The sequence below is a fragment of the Ambystoma mexicanum genome, chromosome 7q (genome assembly GCF_040938575.1).
Source record: "Ambystoma mexicanum isolate Mex_15411 chromosome 7q, UKY_AmexF1_1, whole genome shotgun sequence".
NCBI lineage: Eukaryota > Metazoa > Chordata > Amphibia > Caudata > Ambystomatidae > Ambystoma > Ambystoma mexicanum.
In genome coordinates, this window is record NC_090941.1 from 635,488,883 (window position 1) to 635,497,245 (window position 8,363).

An 8,363-nucleotide genomic window follows, 5' to 3' on the forward strand; every position below is an offset into this window, starting at 1 on the left:
TATCAAAATATAGACTTCTAATGAAACAATAAAATGCAGTCAAACAATCAGAAATCACTAGAAAAAACCCACTCTTGCAAAAGTGCACAGAGAATGCAGATGTTTGTGAAAAGGGGACTGTGGGTAGATGAGCAGTGATATTCAGGCAGAAAGACTGGCACAATGCACTGTTCAAAAGAGATGTCTATATGAACAAGGGGGTGTTGAATCGGGACTCTGGGTTCCCTCATTGCAGAACCAGTGTCGAGTCAAGGAGTGGCGACACTGGGTCCAACAATGCAGCGCTCTTCAGCAGCAACAGCCATTTCAGTGGCATAAGAAGACTGAGTGGTCTGAAGTATAGAGAAGCAGAGACTGTCCTTCAGCAGCGAGAGGGCTCGGCTGTCTGAACATGGCATCGAGGTACTGCAGAGCAGGAACGTCAATTCACCAAAATGCCAGGGGTAGCAGAAGTGACATCAAAGATCTGATGGCATCACAGGAAGTAATGTCACTTGACCTTTGACACAGATGGCATCAGATCCTCTTTAACCCTAGTGACATTACCGGAAGTTGCTTGCAGGCATAAAAAATGACATAAACGTAAACATTTTAAAATACCAAACACATATTGAGGCAGACAAGAATATTTTAGATACCAACCACATTTTAACAAGGGTGCTGTCTTCCTATGCCATGGGTAGGGTCATGATATGAAAGGGTTGGACCCAATAGTACAGCATAGGCCAAAGCAATATTGGCTCCGCCATCAGGTTCACTATTTGAAGATTTGAATACATCTTTTTGCAATAATTATGACAAAGCATTGAGCAATTCTGGGGAGTGCTGTGACCTGATTCTTGCTGAAATGGACTCACAAACTTACATTGATGGAAAGCCTGGTGAAGATGTACAACACAATGAAAATTGTAAAATGGGGAAAGATATACAGAGAAATGTTGTATACACTGAAAAGGGAAATAACCACACACCTGAGGAAACATAAGGAGATATAGTCCTCCGTGATGAGATGCCGAGTGCCAAAATATTGTTAAATTTACATGGACTTTTATATGTCTTGGCTCCCTACAAATGTGGGGGCCCATAAAGGGGATCCCTTGGCAAGCAAGAAATTGTCACTTGGGGGAGACAGAAACGCTAAAACATTGGCTGTAGCGCAAAACTAGGGCAGAGGAAAATTTGTTTGGGAAAATTCATAATGAGATTAGAGGATTTAAACAGTGAAGTCATGTGAGTAGTATATGGGGCCCCTTTTTTGCAATGTAACATTTTTGACAGGTGGGAACGCTCCCTGGGTGTCCTTAGTCCCGCCCCCTTGTGATATGGATTTGATGTGAATTTGATATACATTTGATATAAAATAAATATCAAAGATGATATCTATTTTATATCAAATGTATATTTTTTGATATAAAGTGTTTTTGTAGTTTGACATTAAAAAGGGTATAATTTACATCAGTTTGTTATAAAGTGAATATACATTTTATATAAAAATGTGAGCTGGGAGTGCTCGTGTGCGCTGCTGCCTGTTGAAGGGCGAAGTAAGTTGTGAAGAGAGAGACTGTGAATGTTAGTGTTTTGTTGTGGTGACGCGTTGATGATGCTGGAGTAGGTGGAAAGTGGTTTTATATAGCCTTAATATAAAGTGGGTGTATATTGATAACAGTTGTTATATAGATGTAATATAAAACTATGCAGTGTGACTGATGTCATGCTTTTATAACAGTTTTATATAGATGTAATATAAAGCTATGCAGAGTGGATAATATCATTATTTTATAACTGTTTTATATAGATTTAAAATAAAGTGGGCATTATTGATAACAGTTTTATATAGATGTAATATAAAGCTGTGTAGAGTGGGTGACATCAATATTTTATAACAGTTTTATGTAGATTTAATATAAAGTTGGCGTTATTGATAACAGCTTTTACATAGATGTAATATAAAACTATGCAGAGTAGCTTACGACATCATTTTATAACAGTTTTTCTATTGATTTAATATCAAAAAGGAGGTTGTGTTTTTAAAGGCAAGCTGTCATAAGTTTGAAATGTAAAGGAGAGGCTGGAGCTATACATAGGTCTGGGAGGGTTTTGGCATTTTTATATGAATAAAACATGTTTTTTTTTTTTTAAATAGGTTGAGCAGGGTCGGGCTCACCTGGTCATGCCTGGACATGAAGCCATTAAAAATATAGGCTGACAAAGCAGAGTTATGGGTTTAAAAAAAAACAGCGAAGTTGCATGGCATGAATACAAATATAGAATATATAATCTATTAACATTAAAACATGTTAGAATGAAAACAGATGTTGGCAAAACAAAGCAAAGGGCGCTTTAGAGGTCTGAGGCAAAACAGTTGAAAGCTATTGCTTGTGGCATTGTAAAATGTAGTTTTAAAGAGTGACAATATTTTGCATATTTTAGGCAACAAAAGTGTCATAAAAAAAGTGGTGATCAAATTCCAGCAGTCCTATCCAGGAAGAAATGGACACACACACGCACGCGCACACACACACACACACACGCGCAAGAAATGGGGTTCTTATCTACAATGATCACACCTGACTGAGGCAGCAAATTCACAGCTGAAGACACAGGCCCATGTGAGCTGGCTCAGCTGAGTTCTGTTTTCAGTCAGGCAAAAGAATGATGTAACCGTTAGGCTGCAACTGTGACTTCCAAGAATATAGGGCAATGGGTGTGTGGGCCCACTGTCTTATCTTAGAGTCTCACTGTGTTATCTAGAATATTCTTCTGCGGAATACGTATGACTAATGAACTACAGAGGGGCGAGTCATACTTTATGTGCATAATATGTCACGTTGGAGATCTGCTGATAACCGGCCACAGAGGGCATAGGGGTCAATTGTACGTGTTTAAAAGCAGATTTTGGAAGCCGGACAGAAATATTGCTTTGAAGCCACAGAGGTGGCTGCCCCATTTCCTTGATGATTAGAATTCTGATATCTGCAGGCACTTGTCTAGGAAAGGAGAGACCTTATTTTCTATGAAAGAACATTCAGGTAAGCTGTATTTCACCTTCTAAACAAGGGGCAAAATGTTTTACACATGTTTGTGATGTGTCTCTATTTAGAGGATGAGAGCAGTTGGGGAAGATTTACTATTTCATGCAAGCTTGTTTTTGATTTTTCTGCAGTCTTGCACAGCTGTGTGAAGGCATTTTAAAATAAACAGTGTTTCTTTGTGACACAGCAGCCTGGTTAGGATAATGTTTATCTGGGTTCATAAGCGTGAAATATTTATATGGTCTTTAAATCTAATGAACAGTATTTTTTAGTGCTGAGAAAGTGGTTCAAGGCACTAACATACTTTTCTGACTTTGGCAGGCTGTCTAGGGTAATGTGTAAAACATTTTTGCGAGTGTTTATAGATCAGTTATTTAATAGTCCAGCACCTAAATATTAAACCCTCTACACTTAGAGGGTTTAACATTTTAAATAGCATATTCTGGATAGATACACGCTTAGCCCCTGCGGGGGCTAGCATATGAATAAAATATAGAGGCATTGTGAGGCCACAGTCTGCTGGGTCATGCATGAATGAGATTAAGTATATTGCTAAACAGTACACATGCTGTGGAAAACGTGTAGCTGGTATTTTTATATAAGGGATGAAATTATTGATGTTTATACACAGCACAGGTGTTAAGGGGCTGCATAATATTTTTAAAAGAGATGCTTGGTGCGAAAGCCATTTTTTAAAAGTTCATGTTTTAGAATGTTAGAATCTGGCATTGTACATTGTGTATTTTTAAGTATGGGGCTGTTTGAAAAGCGCAAACTGTCATATTGTTGCAGCGGTATAACTGCCACATGTGCAGGCTGGTGTTAGAGTATCAGGTTGCATTTTTATACACATGGAAGCCCCGGAAAGTCCTGCTTTGCCATGGCCCGCTCTGCAGCCTGTTGTTAACATTCTCCTACGATCGTGCATTTTCGTTTAAAGCAAGCACTTCAAGGTCCACAAGGTGAAGGATTACTTCAAAGGACGTTAAAGACTTATATTGAACGGACACAGTTACTTATATTTCCTTTTTTACTCTATTTAGGCACTGCACATTTCAGCTTGTAGGCGTGCCTATATAACTGTGTTTGTGCGTGCACCGGACCCGGGCCCAGGCTGGGGGTGCTTCCTTTTTCTATTTACTGTAGAATAAAAGGTTAAGAATTATCACCTTGCTACTGAGCACGTTCAGGACTGTTGAAATTTGAGTTTAATTGAAGCTACTTCTGTTACATGATGCTAATGCACGTTTCCTGTGCCATTGTTATTCCTGTTTTCTTTACCAGGTCTTTTGTTTATGAAGTAGCGCCCAGCTCACATTTCTAAAGAGAGCGTGTGTGTGTGTGCTTGAGTTCCGGTGTTAAGGTCTTGATGTTAAAAGTTATGTATACACTAAAATCTGACATGCCTGGTGTGTCGGCTCAAGGTTCATGCGAAAATAATGGAAGTGCAACTCCTAATGGCTTATTATCAAACAACCTATGCATAAATCCAAACAAACGTTCTATGCCTAAATCGAGTGATCAAAACAAGCGTGTTTCTCGCACATCTAAGAAAACCATCACTCTTACCCCAGTTAATAAAACCCCTTGACAAAATCGAGACATTCGAAACTTTTATGAAAAAATAAGTTAATCCTCAGCATTAACTCAAGCCCTACTGCAATCCGAGCCAGTTGTTCCGCCAGTGGCTAACTCCATACTGGAGTTCACAACTACTTACAACACTGATCTTAATGTGATGAATCCTTCTATCATTATTTCCGACCAAACCATACTGACAATTCCTCAGACTGTAAGAGGATTCAATTCAACACTACAGCTAACTCAATGCCTAGTCTGGGATACTGAATGGAAACCCTTATTGATATATCTTTATGTCCAGTTCATGAGTTCTGGATGACTACCCCTATATAACACCCCTCTCTTGGAATCCCCCTGACCCCACTGAGCCAAGAAGTAGTTCTGTTTTGCAAGTTTAAAAGGTTTATTTGAGAATTTAAACAATATATATATATGTCACACTTTTATAATGAATTAATAATTGAATATCACACTTAATCTGAGCAGTAATCAATAATGGATAGTCTGGCACTAGCACACTTCTTTATAATCAATGATGAGTGGGTATAGGATGGATAAGATAGCAAAAATACTTTTATGGTTTCAAATAGATGCAATGTGGAATGAAAATGCAGTACAGAAAATAACTCGATAGGATTTCAGCAAAAGACAATGTAATCACTTTCTTGGACAATTCACACCCCCCTTTATGCAATGTAAGGAGATGAAGATGAGAGCACACAGTTCTTAGGAATGCAATCAAATAGAATTCAGTTCAATTCCCCCCCAGCAGCTTATACAACAGATAGGAGTTTTGAAACACAGGCAAAATGCTTTGAATATGGTGACAATGCAGTGAGAAATATGCTGAAAATGCTTTTAATTCCCTTTAGGAGGTTCAGGGTGAGTGAGAGATACTAGGGATGAGTTCAGGCTCCCTTTAACAATGCTCTAGGAGTAACTAGCAGGTTAAACGAATTTTTGGCAAAGGAAAGCAAGGAAGCTGCTGTTTTCACACGTGGCTGGATTTTTAACCAAATCGCGAATCGTGGCAAAATTCGCGAATGCGTGAATCACGATTACGGCAAAAGTATAAGGAGTAGCAAGTCGGTTCTAGGTACGTTGAAAAGCTAAGATTCTAAGCTTTCAGAGGAAAGTTAAACCAAACGGTTCCAAAGATATGAACGATTTTGTAAAGGTCGAATTTAAAGTAACTCAAATTGACAGGTGACAGCTTTTAAAAATGACAGGTGACAGCTATGCGGCTGCAGAATTGACAAGGGACAGTTAGGAGGCAGTTCTACTTAGATTAAATAGATTGAATTATATCACTGGAAACTAAGAGATTTGGTTTCACACCGTCCTAGCTGTACTCACAATGTATTTGGAAGGTCTAGGTCTCATGGATCGGGTCAAGATGGCTTCGGTTATGGTTTCGCCCCGGACGGTCCCTGCGCACAGTGTCTGGTCTCTGCTCTGCTGGTCTGGTCTGACACTGCTCCTGGCCCGGCTCCTGGATCTCTGGGTACAGCGTCTGTGCACAGCTCCTGGATCTTTCTGCACAGCTTTCTCTGGACACAGCGCTGATCTGCACGGCTCCTGGATGCTGCTACCGCTGTTAGGTTTGCTGGATGCTGAGGCCTGCTGAGAAGAGTTCTCAGTTTGTGGGTTTAAGCCCTTGCTTTGAGTTCTGAATCAAGTTCTTTGGAGTTTTAAAGTCTAAGTGTTGGATCTGGTATCTTCTGGATGTTGTGTGGTCCGGCAGAGTGCGTTGCAGCAACTGGATTTGAATGTCTCTACCTGTCCCAGCAGTCTCTTTTTATGTGTTTTGAAAATGGGTGTGTGCCTGGGCCTAGCAAAGCCTATCCCTCTCTACTTGTCATTGGCCCAATTCTCCCCTCTCCCATGATTGGGGGAAGGAAATGTGAGTCAGAGTGATGCTGTAGGTTTTATGGGTCAGAGGATCCTCCCCTGGTCAGTTTGCCCACAAATCTATATTTGATTCAAATACATATTGCACAGATACACAGTTGTTTAAAATTACATGCACCCATCACATATCACATGAGGTATACTCTGTTCAAACTCTGCTCTTCCTGGGGGCTTGCATTCAGAAATGGCAACATTTTGCACTTTTTAACTGGTTTTGCAATATCGGACATTTACCCAAATTTACACACATGTGCGCAAGGAGTATGGACATTAATTGATGAAGTGTCAGATTTTTAACATGCAGACATTTGGAGTGAAACCCTATTTTCCGCTAGCAACCCCCCAGATCATACCACCGGGTCTTAAAACCTCTTAAAATGTGGGCAGAAAAATCACAAGAATTATGGTATCATTTAGCTAATTTTGACAAGTCTGCACCATGAGTTATACATCTTTCTTAAAATCATATTCTGGCCAACAGGGGTGTGTCTTTTCAGGTCACATGGTGTAGAAACCAGTTTATCCAGTTTCTGCCAAGCTCAGAGACCCTGCCCCTCCCAGCTTCTGCCAAGAGGAAGCTATTTTACGGCCCCCCCCCAATAAACCATCTGCCTGAGTCAAGGAAGGGCTTTGTTCAAAAGGAAGCCAGTTACGATCCCCCCAATAAACCATCTGCCTGGGCCCAGGACAGGCCTTTGTTCAACTCCCTGTAGCTGCTCCACCCCTAATCTAATCAGAGAGGTGACAACTCCTTTTGGCCAGGGGAAGAGTGGCTGAGCAGGTTTTAACTCCTGTGGGGGTAGATGTCAGGCAGAATTCAGTTTCATTAAACCAGGTTTCAGCTAAATGTCACTTTTTGTCCCCCAGTTTAAGTCTATTACTATTTTTACATACACATTAAATAATTACTTCCTTCAAGTCATTTCAGAGTACAGTTTTACATTGTATCCACCTCTTAGCAAGTCTTTCCTTGGTCTGGTTTTGTTTCATTTGTTCAGTTTTACACAAAAGTCTGGTGGTTTTAAAACGCCGGCTTTCTGATAGTGGTGAGTACTGGTAATGCAACCATTTTTGGGATTTAAGAAAATGAATTCCCCCCAGTTCTAGGTTGCTTTTGGCAATCAGCATTGCCATTCCCAATGGTTTCAGGCTACTGTGTGGGTAGCCCAATGGTGGTTTTAGGCAGTGCCCTCCTGTGCTCACAGCCTAGGCAAAAATGGGTGGCAGCCTATTCTTCATGCATTTCCCTGTGCATTTTCTGGGAAGTTCTGGCCATCATGATGTTTTCCATGCCAGTACTGCACAGTTTTCCTATTCTGGCGTACATGTGGGCTTTTTGGCCATCTTGGATTTTCTAAGCCCACAGCACCAAATGTTGCAGCATGATAGCTCAAACGTGGGTCAGGACACCCAACAAAGCCCCCCCACGCGACTGCACTTTGAATTTGAGTCGATGGGGAGTCGGGTGCACAGAAGGTTATGACCCACGCACTGGTATGTCCGCATAATCTTCTTCCAATTCTGCAAATAGCAAAGTTCAGCATCTTTTCCTTCATCCGGTACTGATCGATCGGTTCTCCTCGCCGGTCCTGATGGGAATATTGGGCGGTACCCCGGACCCCTTGGGTCTCTGCTCCCGGTCTCCGGATCGTCCTCCTTGGCCAGTCTCCGGGTTTTCTTTCTCCTAGGACGACAAAGGAAAAGCGGCAATACCTATTCATGGACATTTCTCCCCCACCATTGATATAGTGGGGTGGCATATCTATTTTAGAACTCAACAGATATGAACATGCACATTTTTTTAAATTAAGCGACAGGAACACATAAACTTGAGAAACA